General features: G+C 44.0%; 1 protein-coding gene and 1 non-coding gene across 2 annotated transcripts in view; both read left to right on the top strand.

Annotated features, from left to right (window-relative positions):
- Positions 1–19,597, top strand: part of PIEZO2 (piezo type mechanosensitive ion channel component 2) — a 546,102-nt gene that overhangs the window by 301,412 nt on the left and 225,093 nt on the right. The window lies entirely within an intron of this gene.
- On the top strand, positions 4,068–4,205 carry LOC119929245. Its single transcript, XR_005451378.1, has one exon. It is a non-coding gene; the product is annotated as a small nucleolar RNA SNORA7 (small nucleolar RNA).

Genomic DNA, 19,597 nt, shown 5'->3' with positions numbered 1-19,597 from the left:
CTTGTCAGCTGTGTGATTTTGAGCAAGTCACTTAACTTCTCTGTGCCTCAGTTCTGATCTATAAAATGGGGATTAAGACTGTGAGCCCCATCAGGGACAATTTGATAAGCTTGTATTTTCCCCAGCGCTTAGAACAGTGCTTGGCACACAGTAAGTGCTTAAAATATACCTTCATCTTCATTATGATAATCATCATTGTCATGATTATTCCAAATGGCACTTGGCCCAAACACATTGAATAAACCCCTAGAATGCTTCTTTTCTAAGAGACGATAAGGGCCACCTGTTTGCTTATGGCTTTAGATGTCTACTGGAGTCCTTCTTAGGGTTGAAATTTCCTCTGTTTCCATGTTGAGTTCTCCCCAAGTTTGGTCTCTATGAGTGATTCCTTTGTCCACTCTCTCAATTGAGAGGGAAGTCTTCAGGCCTTCTTATCCAGTGCACAGGACAGAAGCAGGGAATCACCTGAGTGACACAGCTTAAAGTACAGTGCTCTGTCAAGATATCCAACTTTTTGGTTTTGGAAATTCTCTAGATGGTGATCCTTTTGACAAATATGGGTTATGGTGATCAATTGAGTGGGTACTGTGTGCACTTGGATCTGTACCCTATATTCACCACTCCTTCAGTCCCACAGCATTTATATCTGTAATTAATTTATTTACATTAATGTCTGTCTTCCCCCTTCAAACTGTAAGCTCTTTGTGGACATGGAACACATCTACCAACTTTCTTATTTTGTGCTTTCCCGAGCACTTAGTACAGTAGTCTGCACACAGTAAGTGCTCAAAAAATATGTTTGATTGATTCTCCAGTACTTAGTTTGCTGAACTTCACTCCTTTCTTAGAGATGGACTTCTGGTGTTTTTCTGAAGTCATGGAACACATGTTGGGATTTTAATGTTTTGAAACCGAATGTCTGCTATAGGATTTTTTTTATTCCTCTTTTATTTATTGCTTACCCATATGTTCCCAACATTTATTACTTACCCGCATGTTTCCCTACTAGATGATTCCCTTAAAGGTTTCTTTTCAATTTAATGAGAATAACCAAGCATTGTTCTCAACCTTCAGTTTAAGAAACTAAATGACTGCTACTAGCTGTCAGGGGTTTTTTGGTTCCTTTTTTTTTTTTTTAAATGAGTGAAAAACCAGCCATTGTGTTGGTGGATGTCTCCTGGTGATCCAACCATAATCCCATGATTCAGTGATTTCATAATATGCCCTAGGCTAGTAAAATAACCCAGTTTTGTAGGATTGAAAGCAAAAAAACTTAATGGAATGTTGCCCCTGAATTCTGCATTGTTAATTTTTTATTCTGCCAATAAATTTCTTGACTAAGGAAGTCTCTGGAGAGAAGGGGTTCTATAAAACAGCTTCTGTTGAACTACCACAGGAAAGTGCCATAGGATCTTGATGGATTTTCTTTTCTCAAAAAAGGCTGGGATTTTGCAGCAGTCAGTCCAGACTTTTTTGCCCTCAAGACAGCTTTGAAATTTATTTTTAAGTACCCATTCATTTAGAACACTTGGAGACTCCTATCAAACAAGACCAACATTATCATTCATCCCCCCTACCAGTCCCACAGCACTTATGTGTACGTTTGTAATTTATTTATTTACATTAATGTCTGTCACCCCCTCTAGACTGTGAGCTCATTGTGGTCAGGGAATGTGTCCGTTATATTGTACTCTTCCAAGAACATAGTACAGTGCTCTGCACACATTAAAGGCTCAATAAATACAAATGACTGACTAAATATCATCCCTTATGCCCAGGAGAATATATTTCTTTATTTCTGAAGCCACACATACATAGCCTGTTTGGGGTAATCATGTAAAATCAGTGAAATAAGGTCTTTTCCTGTGGTGTCAAAGTCTGTGGCTGGGCTTTGAAGACAATGAAATCATGTTATGATGTTGGGTTTGTTTCAAGTCAGTGTTGTTCATTACGGCTCAGGCAGCCAGTGGTATTCCAGCCACGCATCAAAACCCAGAAGTCTGCTGAGCAGAAAAAGACACAAAGAGACTACTTGTGTCATTGGGTTGGGGGGTAATGATAATAACAACAATAGTCATTCATTCATTTATTCAATCATATTTACTGAGTGCTTACTGTGTGCAAAGCACTCTACTAAGTGCTTGGGAGAATACAGTGTAACAAAAACAGACACAGTCCCTGCCCACAGGAGCTCACGGTCTAGAGGAGGAGACAGATATTAATGTAAATAAATAAATTGCAGATGTATACATGTGTGCTGTGGGGGTGGGAGGGAGGATGAATTAAGGAGCAAGTGTGAGTGGCACATAAGGTAGTTAGAGGAGAGGAGGGCTTAATCAGGGAAGGCTTCTTGGAGGAGATGTGCCTTCAATAAGGCTTTGAAGTGGGGGAGAGTAATCACCTGTCTGATATGAGGAGGGAGGGCATTCCAGGCCAGAAGTAGGATGTAGGCGCGAGGTCAGAGGTGATATGGTAGAGATTGAGGTACAGTGAGAAGGCTAGCATTAGAATAGAACAAATAGAACAATAGTAATAATAATACAATAATAATATTGACTGTAGCATTTGCTAAGCATTTACTATGGGCCAAGAATTTACTAAGCATATTTTATTCTTCAGACACTTCTAGAATCATCATCATCAATCGTATTTATTGAGTGCTTAATATGTGCAGAGCACTGTACTAAGCACTTGGGAAGTACAAATTGGCAACATATAGAGACAGTCCCTACCCAACAGTGGGCTCACAGTCTAATAGGGAATGAAAATCTCTTTCAATCTTTGAACTTTTTCTCTTTCTTTTTGAAGCCTCAATTTGTGGCCAAACTTAGAAGCATAATTATCAACAGGGAAGCATCTTTTTGGATCGGGCATGGCAACCTGGGCTCCCCAGGGAAGCGATAGTTTGGTTCTGGAACTCTCAGCACCTGACATTTCCCAGTCAGTCAGTCAATCGTGTTTATTGATTTCCCTATGCAGAGCAATGTACTAAGGGCTTGGGAAAGTTCAAAAGAGTTAGTAGAAATGATCCCTGGCGCTTACAGCCTAGCAGTAGAGACAGTCACTAAAGTAAATTACAGGAAGGGAGAAGCAACAGAGTTTAAAGATACTGTGGGGAGAAGGGGTGAAGTGATACCTAAGTGTTTCAGGGATAAAGACTCAAGTGCATAGGTGATACAGTATTGGGGTAATAGAAAGGAGAGATGGGAGATTAGGCAGGGAAGGCTTCCTGGAGGAGATATGAATTTATTAGGACTTTGAATACAATAATAATTATGATACTTGTTAAGCATGCACTATGTGCCAAGCACTGTTCTAAGTACTGAAGTAGATACAAATTGTCACCCTGACTTGCTCCCTTTGCTCTTCCCCCCATCTCCTAGTCCCACAGCACTTAGGTTTATATTTGTAATTTTATTTATTTGTATTGCTGTCTGTCTCCTCTACTCTAGGGTATGAGCTCGTTGTGGGCAGGGATTGTCACTCTGTATTGTTGTATTGTACTTTCCCAAGCACTTTCTACACTTTCCCAAGTACTTTCCCAAGCACTACAACTATTGTTGTATTGTACTTTCCCAAGTTCAGTGCTCTGCATAGAGTAAATGCTTAATAAATACAATCGAATGAATGAATTCAGTCCACATGGCCAGTAGTGCACAGAGCATGCTGAGAGCAGAGTCCTGTGGGGTGGCAAGACTCGGGAGGAATGGCACTGCCCCATGCCCGAGCCAACTGGCCCACTCACCCTCTTCAGTTCCTGCACTTTGGATGTACATCCCTGCATAAAGCACCTGCTGATTCCCTCACAAAGACCCTGAATTGCTCACATTGCAGTTGGGGTGGTGATTGTGGGTGAGGGAGAGGAGGAATAGGATGACTTAGTTATGAATTTGACCCCCATCAATGCTGACAGAATCCAGGCAAGGTGACCTTCACTTGCCTCTGGAAAACGAAGACAAGCATGAGTTCTTGTGGTGGCTCTTGCCAAAAATCACCTTCAAAAGCTGAGCAATCAATCGATTGGGTTTTTTAATAGTATTTGTTAAACACTTACTATATGTCAAATTCCCCTCTCAGGGTCACACCTGGAGAGTTTCCAGTGCTCTACCAGTCTCGACTACAGGAGGGAGAGTCAAGCAGAGGCATAGCCATTTCATTCCTAACTTGGGCAGTGTCTAGCGAGTGGAAGGCAATCTGCTACATGTCAAAACTGACCTTTGCTGGGCAGCAGTGGCATGGGAGAGAGTCGAGGCTGGAGACTGAAGTTTACTGCGCAGAAGAAGGCAATGATAAACCCCTTTTTTAATCTTTTCCAAGAAAACTGTATGGATATGCTACCAGAATGATTACAGATGGAGGTGGGGCGTTCTGGGAGAGATGCAGCGTGGCTCAGTGGAAAGAGCACGGGTTTAGGAGTCAGAGGTCATGGGTTCAAATCCCACTCCACCAATTGTCAGCTGTGTGACTTTGGGCAAGTCACTTCACTTCTCTGTGCCTCAGTTACCTCATCTGTAAAATGGGGATGAAGACTGTGAGCCCCATGTGGGACAATCTGATCACCTTTTATCCTCCCCAGCACTTAGAACAGTTCTTTGCACATAGGAAATGCTTAACAAATGCCATCATTATTATTATTTGCCACTGGTGTCAGAGTCGAATCAATACCATAAGAGAAGAAAACATATGTCAAACTTATTTTAAGCGCTAGGATACGTACAGCTTAATTAGGTTGATCCCAGTCCCTGCCCTGCACAGACTTCACAGTCGAAATTGGAGGGAGAATTTGCTGAGCACTTAATATGTGCAAAGCGCTGTACTAAGTGCTTGTGAGAGTGTAATAGAGTTGGTAGACATGATCCGTGTCCTCAAAGACTTTACAATCTAATAGAAGAGCTTACAATCTAATGGCATTCAAGGATCAACTTGTGGTAGGGCTGTTCTTACTGACCTTTGTTCCAAAACATGGTACTTAATAATAATAATAATAATAATGGCATTTATTAAGCACTTACTATGTGCAAGGCACTGTTCTAAGCGCTGGGGAGGTTACAAGGTGATCAGGTTGTCCCATGAGGGGCTCACAGTCTTCATCCCCATTTTACAGACGAGGTAACTGAGGCACAGAGAAGTGAAGTGACTTGCCCAAAGTCACCCAGCTGACAACTGGTGGAGCCGGAATTTGAACCCATGACCTCTGACTCCAAAGCCCGGGCTCTTTCCACTGCGCCACGCTGCTTCTCATAGTGTGGTACTTAATACCACACTAAGCATACCTTGGTGGCTAACCAGAAATTCACCCCTAATCCTTACCCAGATCTCAACACTGTGGCTACCCTTATTTGAAACCCTAACTTTCACCCCGGGTCTATTTTGATTGTACTTGTAGTTGGAATGGAATTTAAATTGGAGTCTTACCATCCAACATTTGGTATGATCAAAGGTGCACTGGCATCATTATCCACCTTCCTGGGGGTGAAAGAGGAACTAGAGCCCTGGATATTTTGCCATCCAATGCCTAGTGTGTATTTAGAAATGTCCTTAGTTTGATGAATAACTTTTACAACTCAATTGAAATAGGCAGTGAGAATGATTTTCACATTCACTATTCCAATCATTCAATCAATCAATCAATCAATCGTATTTATTGAGTGCTTACTGTGTGCAGAGCACTGTACTAAGCGCTTGGGAAGTGCAAGTTGGCAACATATAGAGACAGTCCCTACCCAACAGTGGGCTCACAGTCTAGAAGGGGGAGACAGAGAACAAAACCAAACATATTAACAAAATAAAATAGAGTAGATATGTACAAGTAAAATAAATAAATAAATAAATAAATAGAGTAATAAATATGTACATACATATATACAGGTGCTGTGCGGAAGGGAAGGAGGTAAGACGGGGGGATGGATTGAGTAAGCAGGTTATGTGGTGAAACAGAATTTACAGCTTTTGCAAAAGGCTCTTATCAGTCAAGTTACACTAAGCACCGGTTTAGATGATTTGTAGTAAACTTGAGCCAGGAATCGTATGTCTGAGAACAATAATCTAGGATAAGTGCCTGCAATTCTGGGTCATACATGGTCTTCTCCCAGATAATACTGGGAATCTCCAAGTCTTCCTAACGGCTCAAATCGTAAATACTGTGATCAATTCTCATTTTTACCAGTAGTACAATGCCAAATCCCATATTGATCATTTCTAGAATTTTAAACAGCATGTTCTTCTATAAGGTCCTAAATTAAGATAAGCCAGTTTGAGTATAACAAATTCAGACTGCCAAACACATTTTAAGTTAAAAGTGAAAGTCTACTATGATTATAAAAATGAGCTTCTCAATGTGGCCTCCCAACCTTTACCCACTGGGCTGAATTTTGGATGTCTCCCAGTAAGGTCAAGAATAGGTTTTGTGCAAAGGAATGTTCTTTCCCTAGAGAAGCAGTGTTACCTAGTGGAAGAAGCATGGGCCTGGAAGCCAGATGACCTGGGATTTAATCCCTGCTCCTCCACTTGTCTGCTGTGTGACCTTTTCTGGGCCTCAGTTTCCTCATCTGTCGAATGGGACTGAAATATCTGTCCTCCCTCCCTCTTATAATTTGAGCCCTGTCTAAGACAGGGACTGTGTCTGACCTGATTGCCTTGTATCTACCCCAGCACTTGGTGCAGTACTCAGCACATAATAAGCACGTATCAAATAGCAAAATTTATTATTATTATTAGCATTACCATGCATTTCTGATTTTGCAGTATTGTAAATTTCTTGCATTGTGTTTTCCCTCACAGGTGAAGTAGAGGGGACTGATGATAGGGTGAAGAAGTCAATAGCCTGAGATGTCTTTTGAGGAAGGGAATTAATAATAGTTTATGGTATTTGTTAAGCTGTTACTTTGTTCCAGGCACTGTACTAAGCACTGGGGGGAATACAAGCAAATCGGGGTGGACACAGTCCCTGTCCTACGTGGGGCTCACAGTCTTAATCCCCATTTTACAGATGAGGTACCTGAAGCACAGAGAAGTGAAGTGACTTGCCCAGGGTCACATAGCAGACAGGTGGAGGAGCCGGAATTAGAACCCGTGGCCTTCTGACGCCCAGGCCCGTGCTCTAACCACTAGGCTCTGCTGCTTCTCCATTAGAGGTGAATTCCCAGCTCTGCCACTCTCCTTCATAGTCTGGATTCTGCTATTTAATCCACACAATGAAGTCCTTGATATAGGATTACTGCTTAGAAGATTTGGCCCCTGTAAAATGATTTTTCTTTTGCTCTTGGCAACTCTGCACCTCAGTATGCTAGGAGAAGATCAGAAGCAGTGTCTGTGTTTTCCTGTTGAAGAGGTGGAGACCCCAAGACTTTCAGACTTGCCATAGTGTCTGAGAGGGAGGAAATCACAAGAATCCCTTTCAGGTTGGTCTCCATGTCACCCAGGGCCTAAGGCCAAGCAGGATATTCCCCCATGGCTCTTTCCATCATTTAAGGCTGCAACTGTGCGTTTGCCAAAGCACCGGAGAAGGCGCCACAAATACTGCCGCCCTTTGAAACACTTCTCCAGTTTAATTAAATTCCCCACTCTCCACGAGGGACGTTGACTTTGTTTTCCAGATGGGAAATATAAAACATGGAGGGGTTATGGAATTGAAGTACTTCCCGTGTGTCTCAGGATCTGAGTCGGAAGTTCAGGGTCTCTAAAGGAATCACACCGCTGCTTCCTCTGTGCTTCTTGGGGCCCCAGTGTCTGGGTTTGACCTGGATTGGGTCTCTCAGTGACCTGCTCTGGCACCTGTGAGCAGAACGTCCAGAAGAACCCCGAGACATTTTAAGTTCCGAACTAGCAGGCAAAAGGAACAGAACAATCCTTATCGTTGCTCTCTGATGATCACCAAAAGGAATTTATCTAACTATGCTACTCTCCTGCTCACTTGAACACAGCTACGCTGATTAAGACATGTGAGGAGGATGAGTGACAGCAAGAGACCCAAACAGCTTCTTAATGGAGACCTGAAATGAGGAAACAAAAGCAAGGAGGGGTGGCGGAAGCATTTTAAAGACATTTTAAACAAAGCTTCAGAAAATGCTGCCTCACACCTGGAAGCTGGAAGCCCGTTGTTGGGTAGGGACCGTCTCTATAGGTTGCTGACTTGTGCTTCCCAAGTGCTTAGTACAGTGCTCTGCACACAGTAAGCGCTCAATAAATATGATTGATTGATTGATTTTCTTTTGTCCTCTAAGCTTATGCAGTATTCAAACAGGAACTGTCTCCTGTAGTAGAATCAGGTCTGCACCGTTTCTGACAAAGCTGCAGCAGACAGTCCAGGCGGGGTCAGGTGAGGGATTGCTTCCTTTGGAAAAACAGGATTCCAGAAGGGCACAGACCCTGTATGCGGCAGAAACTTCCGGACACACGGTGCAAGAGGAACTGTTGCTGGGGTAGATTTGTTTTTACCCTCAGTTAATAATAATAATAATACTAATGATAATAATAATGTTAATGATAATAATGGTATTTCTTAAGCAGCGTGGCTCAGTGGAAAGAGCACGGGCTTGGGAGTCAGAGGTCATGGGTTCTAATCCGGCTCCCCCACATGTCTGCTGTGTGACCTTGGGCAAGTCACTTAACTTCTCTGAGCCTCAGTTACCTCATCTGTAAAGTGGGGATTAAGACTGTGAGCCCCACGTGGGACAACATGATCGCCTTGTATCCTCCCCAGCACTTAGAACAGTGCTTGGTACATAGTAATCTATCAATCAATCAATCGTATTAATTGAGCACTTACTGTGTGCAGAGCACTGTACTAAGCCCTTGGGAAGTACAAGCTGGCAACATATAGAGACAGTCCCTACCCAACAGTGGGCTCACAGTCTAGAAGGGGGAGACAGAGAACAAAACCAAACATACTAACAAAATCAAATAAATAGAATAGATATTTACAAGTAAAATAAATAGAGTAATAAATATGTACAAACATATATACATATATACAGGTGCTGTGCGGAAGGGAAGGAGGTAAGATGCGGGGGATGGAGAGGGGGACGAGGGGGAGAGGAAGGAAGTGACTCAGTCTAGTAAGTGCTTGACAAATGCCATCATCATCATCATCAATCGTATTTATTGAGTGCTTACTATGTGCAGAGCACTGTACTAAGCGCTTGGGAAGTACAAATTGGCAACATATAGAGACAGTCCCTACCCAACAGTGGGCTCATCATCATCATTATTATTATTAAGTGCTTACTACGAGCCAGGCACTGTATTAAGCACTGGATAGATGCAAGGCAATCAGGTTGGACTTGATCCCTGGCCCACCTGGGGCTCACAATCTTAATCCCCATTTTACAGATGAGGAAACTAAGGCACAGAGAAGTGAAGTGACTTGCCTAACGTCACACAACAGACAAGTGGCAGAGCCGGGATTACAACCCATGTCCTTCTGACTCCCAGGCCCGGGCTGTATCCACTCGGCTATATTGCTTCTGCTTCTGGACCGACGGACCGCATGGATAATAATAATAATAATAATAATAATAATGATGATGATGATGGAATTTATTAAGCGCTTACTATGTGCAAAGCACTGTTCTAAGTGCTGGGGAGGTTATAAGGTAATCAGGTTGTCCCACGGGGGGCTCACAGTCTTAATCCCCATTTTGCAGATGAGGTAACTGAGGCACAGAGAAGTTAAGTGACTTACCCAAAGTCACACAGCTGACAGTTGGCAGAGCCGAGATTTGAACCCATGACCTCTGACTTCAAAGCCCATGCTCCTTCCATTGAGCCATGGATGCTGGTCAGGGTGGTGCATATGGCATCCCACACATCATGCTGCCGGCCTAATGTGGCTCAGTGGGAAGAGCACGGGTTTTGGAGTCAGAGGTCATGGGTTCAAATCCTGACTCCACCACTTGTCAGCGGTGTGACTTTGGGCAAGTCACTTAACTTCTCTGTGTGTCAGTTACCTCATCTGTAAAATGGGGATTAGGACTGTGAACTCCTCTTGGGACAACCTGGTCACCTTGTAACCTCCCCAGCGCTTAGAACAGTGCATTGCACATAGTAAATTCTTAATAAATGCCATTATTATTATTATTATCAAGCTGGACACACAGACTACAAGGGTGTCAGGGGGTCTCTTTTGAGGAAATAAGCCAGAGTTAGGTCAATCCTCTGGTGTTTCTCTGGGGGTGTTCTTGACCTCCTTCACTTTCTTATTTGTCAAGGCTTTGGCCTTTGCGCTCACCACCCAGGCCTTTGTGAACTCTAAGGCCACATCCAGGCCATACATCTTGTCAGCAGAAGCCAGGGCAGAAGGAGGCTCAGCTCTTACAATTATCATTTTCAAACCAGTCCCGAGCCATCTGGTTCCATTTTGGTACCAGATTGGGTCAGGCCCGCTGAAAGCCAGACTGCTAAACTGGACCAATGGCCACTCTAGGACACTAAGAATGATAATAATAATGATGGCATTTATTAAGCGCTTACTATGTGCAAAACACTGTTCTAAGTGCTGGGGAGGTTACAGGGTGATCAGGTTGTCCAACATGGGGCTCGCAATGTGAATCCTCGTTTTACAGATGAGGTAACTGAGGCCCAGAGAAGCGCTTAGTACAGTGCTTACACTAAGCGCTCAGTAAATATGATTGAATGAAGTGACTGGCCCAAAGTCACACAGCTGATAATTGGCAGAGCCGGGATTTGAACCCATGACCTCTGACTCCAAAGCCCGGACTCTTTCCACTGAGCCACAATAGGCCAGCAGCATGGCCTAGTGGAAGGAACATGGGCCTGAGAGCCAGAAGGTCATGGGTTCTAATCCCAGCTCTGCCACTTGCTAGCTGTGTGACCTGGGGCATTTCACTTAGCTTCTTTGTGCCTCAGTTCCCTCATCTGTAAAATGGGGATTAAAACTGTGAGCCCTGTGTGGGAAACGGATTGTGTCCAACCCAATTATCTTGTACCTAACCCAGTGCTTAGAACAGTTCCTGGGACACAGCAAGCAATTAACATTACCATAATTATGATTATGATTATTATTACCCTCGTATACTTGACATGAAAAGCCAATTCCACCTTCTTCCAGGGCTAAATTCAATTTTGGGACTTCTTAACCAATCCATCAGTGGTATTCATTGCATGCTTACTGTGTGCCGAGAACCATGCTAAGCACTTGGGAAAGTACAGAATTGGTAGCTGCAAACCCTGCCCACAAGTAGTTTACAGTCTACAGAAGGAGACAGACGTTAAAATAAATTACAGATAGGGGAAATAGTTGCAAATAAAAATATTTACATAAGTTCTGGGAGGCTGGGGTGAGTATGAAAGTGTTTATGGTGGACACAGTAAAGGGTCAAGTTGACACAGGTGAAGGTGGATATCAAATAAGGCAGAAACCTAGTCCTGAGGCACAGCCATGATGATAATAATAATAATAATGATGGTATTTGTTCATTCATTCATTCAGTTGTATTTATTGAGTGCTTATTGTGTGCAGTGCACTGTACTAAGCACTTGGGAAGTACAAGTTGGCAACATATAGAGATGGTCCCTACCCAATAACAGGCTCACAGTCTAGAAGGGGGAGACAGATAACAAAAAAAAACATGTGGACAGGTGTTGAGTCATTAGAACAAATAGAATTAAAGCTCGATGCACATCATTAACAAAGTAGAGTAGAAAATATGTACAAGTAAAATAGAGTAATAAATCTGTAAAGCATATATACAGGTGCTGTGGGGAGGGGAAGAAGGTAGGGCGGGGAGGATGGGAAGGAGAGGAAAAAGGGGGCTCAGTCTGGGAAGGCCTCGCTTACTATGTGCCAAGCACTGTTCTAAGCGCTGAGGTAGGTACAAGGTAATAGGGTTGTCCCATGTGGGGCTCACAGTCTTAATCCCCATTTTACAGATGAGGTAACTGAGGTACAGAGAAGTTGTGACTTGCCCAAAGTCACACAGCTGATAAGTGGCGGGATTAAAACTCACAACCTCTGACTCCCAAACCCGTGCTCTTTCCACTAGGCCACGTTGCTTCTCTATGAAATAGAACTTAGCCATGAAATAGAACTTAACAGAAAAGAAGGTAGAATCTGGTACCATCTCCCTAGGAGATGAGGGGTGGCAGTTGTGTGGTCTAGGAGCTCCAGGGCTGGGTCAAAGGGAGGGCAGGAAGGACACCTCCATCTGGGCTCGTTAATCCTCGTCACCGGCCCCGTTAGGAGTCCATGGTCTGGAACCTCCTAGAACACAGCCCCAGTTTCTGGTCTTGGTGATGACCAGGTGCCTGAGAATTTAGTACATCTTGTCTGCCAAGAGCTCTCTCACCATTTCTTTACGCTGAATCCAAGGCCAAGACTATTCCTCCATGCCTCCTGCCATGGACGTCTCCAAAGGTCTTCCTTGGGGCCACTGCTTTCCCTGATCGAAATCCAGCTCTCCTCGAAAACCCCGGCCGACGCGCACGGTGACTCAGAAAGTGAACGATTCCAAGGCAGCAGGCGCCCTGGTCTCCTGAAAGTCCCTGCTGTTCCTGGCTAATCAGAGATTGTCTGGTCCAGAATTTCTTCAAGATTTATCCACTGGTCTCTTCCTGCCACACTGCGTGCATCTTATTTTCCTTCAAGCTAAATTCATTTCAGTTGTCTTTTCTCAAGCCATTTAGTGCAGAAATTCAAGCAGGAGGGAACATCTGATACACGGTATTTTCTGGCTGGTGGTGAGGCGGGAGAGGACTGGGGTTTCTGACTGTTTCACTGTTGTTCTTGGCCTGGCCCCCCTCCAGCAGGCTTTGAGAGCCAGCGAAACCCACGGCTTATGCATGTGAGAGGGTTTTTCTTCCTGGGAGGGCGGAGAGCCTCACCAGGCTGCCAGGATTCACTTATGATGAGGCGTTTGGGGGTGCCGTTGTTGGGGAGGCCACTGATAGACATGCCATCGCACCGTTAGATCGGGCCTGCACCTTAAATTGCTGACATCACTGGCGCCATTTTGCTCATTTGGCAGGCGGGTTAGGGGAGCACTTTAATCCCCATCCTTCCTCCAGAACTGTTACATCCCCTCCCAAGTCTTAATGAATTCCAGTTCCATGTCTGAGATGCAGAACTCAACAGCAGGAAAGCAGGATTGGTACCGGGGTGAGGTTCAGCATTTAAACTTTTAAAGCACCCAGCTCTATATGGGAATCAGCCAGGGGACAGACCAACCATAAACTAGACAGCCCTGTGAGAAAACTGGATAAATTGCCACTCTGACCTCCTCCTCCTCATCATCATCATCCCTTCTTCTCCTCCTCCTTCTCCTGCTCCCTCCCTGGGAATCTTGTCTGTAAGGCAAGTAGGATCCAGGAAGCTGCCCTGTCCTAAAAGGGTCACTGAGTAAAGGATAACTGCATGGCGTAGTGGATAGAGCATAGGCCTGAGAGTCAGAAGGTCGTGGGTTCTAATCCTGGATCTGCTACTTAATAATAATAATAATGGCATTTGTTAAGCGCTTACTATGTGCAAAGCACTGTTCTAAGCGCTGGGGGGTTACAAGGTGATCAAGTTGTCCCACGTGGGGCTCACAGTCTTAATCCCCATTTTACAGATGAGGTAACTGAGGCACAGAGAAGTTAAGTGACTTGCCCAAGGTCACACAGCAGACATGTGGCAGAGTCAGGATTTGAACCCATGATCTCTGACTTCAAAGCCCATGCTCTTTCCACTGAGCCACGCTACTTCTACTTGTTTGCTGGGTGACCTTGGGCAAGTCACTTCACTTCTCTGGGCCTCAGTCATTTTTCCAGTGCTTAGTACAGTGCTTGGCACATAGTAAGCGCTTAACAAATACCATAATTATTATAACTGGTGGGAGTACTCATAGAAATGGTATGCGAAAAGCCCTTACTTTGTACCAGGACACTGTGCAAAGTACTGGGGAAAAAATGCACAGGTAAAAATTGTACATGATACATGGCCCTCAAAGAACCAGTAAAGAGCAGTAAAGAGAGGGGAAAGCAGAAGGATGATAGATAAGGAAGAAAAGGTCATTTAGACTGTTAGCTCATTATGAGCAGGGAATGTGGCCATTAATTCTCTTCCAAGCACTTAGTACGGTGCTCTGCACATTGTAATTGCTCAATAAATATGATTGATTGATTGACTGATAAACTCATCAAGAAGAAGAAGGCAATTTGGGTGAAGGAACAGAGTTTCAGGCTTCACCAGGCTCAGGATCCAACAGGACCAATCCACCATGTTCCATGGCCCTCCAACGTAATGAAAGCTGAAAAGGTCTCCTTCTCCAGGGAGAGAGAGAGAGAGATAGAGAGAGAGAGAGACAGACGCACACTCTGCTGGAAGTCCTGGGGTTGTGGGGAGGGAGGCTTAGTTGTCTCTCACATGCTAGACCCCTGCGACACAGTATAGAAGCACTTGCTGAAGGCCCATCTGGCTGCTGCTTCCTCAGCATGGAAGCTAGAAAGCAGCATGACTTAGTGGAAAGAGCCCAGCCCTGGAGTCAGAGGACCTGAATCTGGCTCTGCCACTTGTCTGCTGGGTGACTTTGGACAAGTCATTTAACTTTTCTGTGCCTCAGTCAATCCATCAATCGTATTTATTGAGCGCTTACTGTGTGCAGAGCACTGTACTAAGCGCTTGGGGAGTACAAGTTGGCAACATATAGAGACAGTCCCTACCCAACAGTGGGCTCACAGTCTAGAAGGGGGAGACAGAGAACAAAACCAAACATATTAACAAAATAAAATAAAGGGTTAAAATACCTGTTCTCCCTCCCCTTTTAATAATAATAATAATGATGATGGCATTTATTAAGTGCTTACTATGTGCAAAGCACTGTTCTAAGTGCAGGGGAGGTTACAAGTGATGAGGTTGTCCCACGGGGGGCGGGGGGGCGGGGGTTCACAGTCTTAATCCCCATTTTACAGATGAGGTAATTGAGGCACAGAGAAGTTAAGTGACTTGCCCAATGTCACATAGCTGTCAATTGGTGGAGCCGGGATTAGAACCCATGACCTCTGACTCCCAAGCCAGGGCTCTTTCCACTAAGCCATGCTGTTTCTTTAGACTGTGAACATGGTGTGGGACAGCTACTGTGTCCAGTCTGCTTATCTAGTATCCACCACTCCGTTGAGTACAGTGCTTAGTACCTAGTAAGTGCTTAACAAATATAATTATCATTGCTGGTAATAATGATAATAATAATAGTCTTCAGCCTCCTGGCTTGAGAAGGATCAACCCATAACGTTTATTGAGTGCTCACCGTATGCAAAGAATTGTACTGATGTGGATGGTTGTTGGGGGACTAGCTAGAGCCCCCAGATTTTGGTCCCAGTTTGCTTCCTTGTTGCTGTGATTGAACCTGTTATTGGGTAGGGACTGTCTCTGTATGTTGCTGACTTATAATAATGATTACATTTATTAAGCACTTACTATGTGCAAAGCACTGTTCTAAGCGCTGGGGAGGTTACAAGGTGATCAGGTTGTCCCATGGGGGGCTCACAGTCTTAATCCCCATTTTACAGATGAGGTAACTGAGGCCCAGAAAAGTTGAGTGACTTGCCCAAAGTCACACAGCCGACAAGTGGCGGAGCCGGGATTTGAACCCATGACCTCTGACTCCAAAGCCTGGGCTCTTTCCACTGAGCCACGCTGCTTCTCAAGCGCCTAGTACAGTGCTCTGCACACAATAAGTGCTCAATAAATATGACTGATTGAATGAATGAATGAATGAGCAGCAGGAGCACCTTCTGCACCATCCCCAAAATTTCTGATTGATGCCTCCCCCTCCTCTCTGTCATTGAGTCTGGCCGGCATTGTGAAGGTGCTGGGAATTCCCCGGCTCCTAGGACCCCAGACAGAGGAAGGTTTTCAGGTCTGAGAAGCAGCAGTTGGGAAGGTGGGCTGAGGGAAAGGTTGATAAGCAGCTAGCAGAGTTTGAGGACTCTTGAGAAGGCTTCGAACATTTCCCGGGCAAAAGTTCCAGTATTGCAGCCATGGTGGGTGGAAATGCAGACAGTCGTCACGTGGTTTCCCAAATCAGGCCTCAAGGACACTTACCTAAGATCCCGTTTATCTTTGGTTTGCTAGCTTTTTCTCATTTTTTAAATCACCTCTCTTCATTCGATTTCCAGGCTAAGAGTCTTTGTTAATGAGAGACAGAGAAAGAAGAGAGACAGAGATTTTCTAAGGCAGGAGTCAGTTTCCTGGGTGGAGAATAGCTCTCTCCCAAACTGTGGGCTCTGAACATTTGGAGATGCCTTCATCAGCAACCTTTGCATGAAAGTCATTGCCCAGTAAACTTAATGGGGCTGTCAATGGGCTCTTGGCTTCTCTGCCAGTAACTGAACCTTTATGCCCGGTGAGTTTTCAAAAACAGTGATTTCATTTATCTGCTTGCCTAAGTGCATCATGAAGGGAAGAGCAGTCTGGAAAAACATTTACTAGCAGATTTTTAAAAATTTCATTCAACAGTGTTTACTGAGCATCTGCTCTGTGTAGAGTGCTGCAACTTGGACCTTGGGAAAATACAATCCCTGCCCTTAAGGATCTTTTAATCTAGACCAAAATTAATTATAGGTGGAAAAGAATATCTCCACTGAAGGTAGGGCTTGTTTGAAATGCTCCTGTGAGTGCGAGAGAAAATATAGATTTTGAATCTGAGCCTATTTCCTTAGGTAACACGGGATGATTTTCCACTTATCACTCTCAAGACTGCTGGGCCATACATAAAACCATTACTGGACCAGCCGATGGTCCTTCCAGCCCAATTGTTTGTCTCTGACAGAGGCAGCAGGATGGATGGGGAAACCGTGGAATTGTTTATTCTCATTCATTCGTTCATATTTCTTGAGCACTTACTGTGTGCGGAACACTGTACTAAGCGCTTGGGAGAGTACAAACACATTCCCTGCCCACAACAAGCTTACAGTCTAGAGTGGGAGACAGACATTAATATCAAAAAATAAATTACAGATACACGCATAAGTGCTGTGGGGCTCAAAGGGGGGCTGAATGAAGGGAGCAAGTCAGGGTGACAGAAGGGAGTGGGAGAAGAGGAAAGGAGGGCTTTGTCAGGGAAGACCTCTTGGAGGAGATGTACATTCAGTAAGGCTATAAATGGGGAGAGTAATTGTCTGTCAGAAAGAGGAGAGTGGATGTTCTAGACCAGAGGCAGGACATGGGTGAGAGGTCGGCGGCGAGATGGAGATAGAGTGAGAACGTTAGAATTGGAGGAACAAAGCGTATGGGTTGGTATGTAATAGGAAAGTAGCAAGATGAGTTAGGAGGGGACCAGGTGATTGAGTGATTTAAAACCAGTAGCGAGGAGTTTTTGTTTTGTGTAGAGTTGGTTGGGCAAACATTGGAGGTTCTTGAGGTGTGGGGAAACATGGACTGAATGATAACTCCACTGTAGAAATTCCAAATGGAATCGTGAAACAGACCAAGTGACTCTCCATGCCCTCCACTGAATCCCACTGGATTTTTGCTAGCATACTGACCAGTAAAAACTCACTAATTTGCATTCAAATGGGATGGTCCAGTCTGAATTGTGGAAGTATTTTTTTAATGCAGTTTTATTAGTTCTGCACATGAACTAATTTATCATTACCTTTCTGGTAATACTTATTTTCCTTTAAAAGCAAAAATACAGAAACAGTCTGCACGTCTCCCCACTACTCAAACACCTCCAAGAGTTACCCCTCCATTTCCACATAAAGCAGAACTCTTCACCATCATTTTTAAGACTCTCAATCAGCTCTCCCCCAAGCCCCTTCCCCACCTATCCTTGCTTCTCTCCCTCTACAACCCAGCCCATATGCTGTGATCCCCCAACACCAACCTACTCATGGTGCCTTGATTTCATCTCTGTCACAGTCAACCCGTTGCTCTCCCTCTCTTGCCTGGAACTCATTCATTTCATTCATTCATTTCATTCATTCATTCATTCATTCATTCATTCATTCAATCATATCAATTAATTCATTCTGTCATATTTATTGGGTGCTTACTGTGTGCAAACCACTGTGTTGAATGCAGGGAGAGTACAAGAACAAACAGACACATTCCCTGCCCATATTGAGTTCACTGTCTAGAGGGGGAGAATTGAGCACTTAATGAAAGAAGAGCACTGCACTAAGCGCCTGGGAGAGTACAATACAATAACAAGCAGACATAGTTCCTGCCTACAATGAGCTCACAGTCTCTCTTTCCCTTCATAACTGACCTACCACCACTCTTATCATCTTAAAAGCCTTTATAAAATTATATCTCCTCCAGAAAGCCTTGCCTGACTTACCTCCCAACTTCCCACCTTATTTTCCTTCCCTTTTGCACTTTAAGTCCATATCCTCTAGGTAATTTGGAATTTGTCCACCAACTCTGTTACATTATACTCTCCCAAGTGCTCAATAAATATGATTCATTAATTTGGTACTCAATCCCTCTCCCACAGCATTTATATACATATCCTTAAAAGCTCTAGCTTCCCTGTAATTTTAATATGTGCCCCCTGCAAGACTGAAAACTCCTTGAAGGCAGGGATCATGTCTGCATACTCTCCATGCACTCTCCCAAGTGCTCAGTACAGAGCTCTGCACACAACATTCAGTATAAAACATTGATTGATTGACACTTGTAGCCTCTGACCCTTCACCCAGTTTGTAAACCAACCTGCATTTTCTCCTTCATTGGATGAAGAAGCGTTGTTAATCAGTCACCTGCTGGACAGGAGGATCTTGTGACATGGTTGTCTTCCTGGACATCCATCCCTGTGGTTATGTGATGGGCCATCTAACATCCCTAACTTTCTCTCCGCCAAACTCTGCTGAGCATGCTGAAATTTTCAGCCCACACAGCTTCCTGTTGGTATTGAATTCCACGTTATCCATCTGTTGAATGAAAAATTGTTTCTATTGATTTCTTTTAAATTGAGCAATTTCAAGATCATTCTCTTGTAGGATTTGATAAAAAACAATCCCAAATGTATTGTGGTCTCCCAAGAATTTAGTACAGTGCTTTGCACACAGTAAACAGTCTATAAATACCATTAATAGACTGATTGTTTGACCTTCATGATTCTGAAAAAACTTCAATTATATACCTTCTCTGCCTTTTTCTTTCCAGGCTAAACAACCATCTTTCTCATCTTCTTAACTGCCTTCCCCATCCCTTCTCTAGCATGGCCAAGTGGAAAGAATGTGGGTCTGGGTCAGAAGGCAAGAGTTCTAATTTCCAAGTCCTCTGAATCCCCCAAGCCCTTGGTCATTCCACCAAGCCATGCTGCTTCCACATCCTCAAGGAACTTACAGTCTAGTTGGGGAAAACAGACAGAAAAATAAATTACAGGTAGGGGAAGCAGCAGAGTTTAGGGATGTGTACATAAGTGCTTGGTGGTAGGGGTGGGATGAATTGAAAAATGCTTAAGGGGATATGGATCCAAGTTCATGGGTGAAGTTGAAGAACAAGATGGGGAGACAAGAAGATTGGGAAAGCTTCATGGAGAAATATGTAGGACTTTAGTAGGACTTTGAAGATGGGGAGAGAGTGGTGGTCTGTCAGGTGGGAAGGGGGAGGAATTTTCAGTCGAAAAGGAAGTTGAGAGCAAGATTTGAATGGTAA

This window comes from Tachyglossus aculeatus, chromosome 5, assembly GCF_015852505.1.
Source record: "Tachyglossus aculeatus isolate mTacAcu1 chromosome 5, mTacAcu1.pri, whole genome shotgun sequence".
NCBI lineage: Eukaryota > Metazoa > Chordata > Mammalia > Monotremata > Tachyglossidae > Tachyglossus > Tachyglossus aculeatus.
The sequence above is the reverse complement of the archived record's forward strand: the minus strand, read 5'-3'. Positions and strand labels throughout refer to the sequence as shown.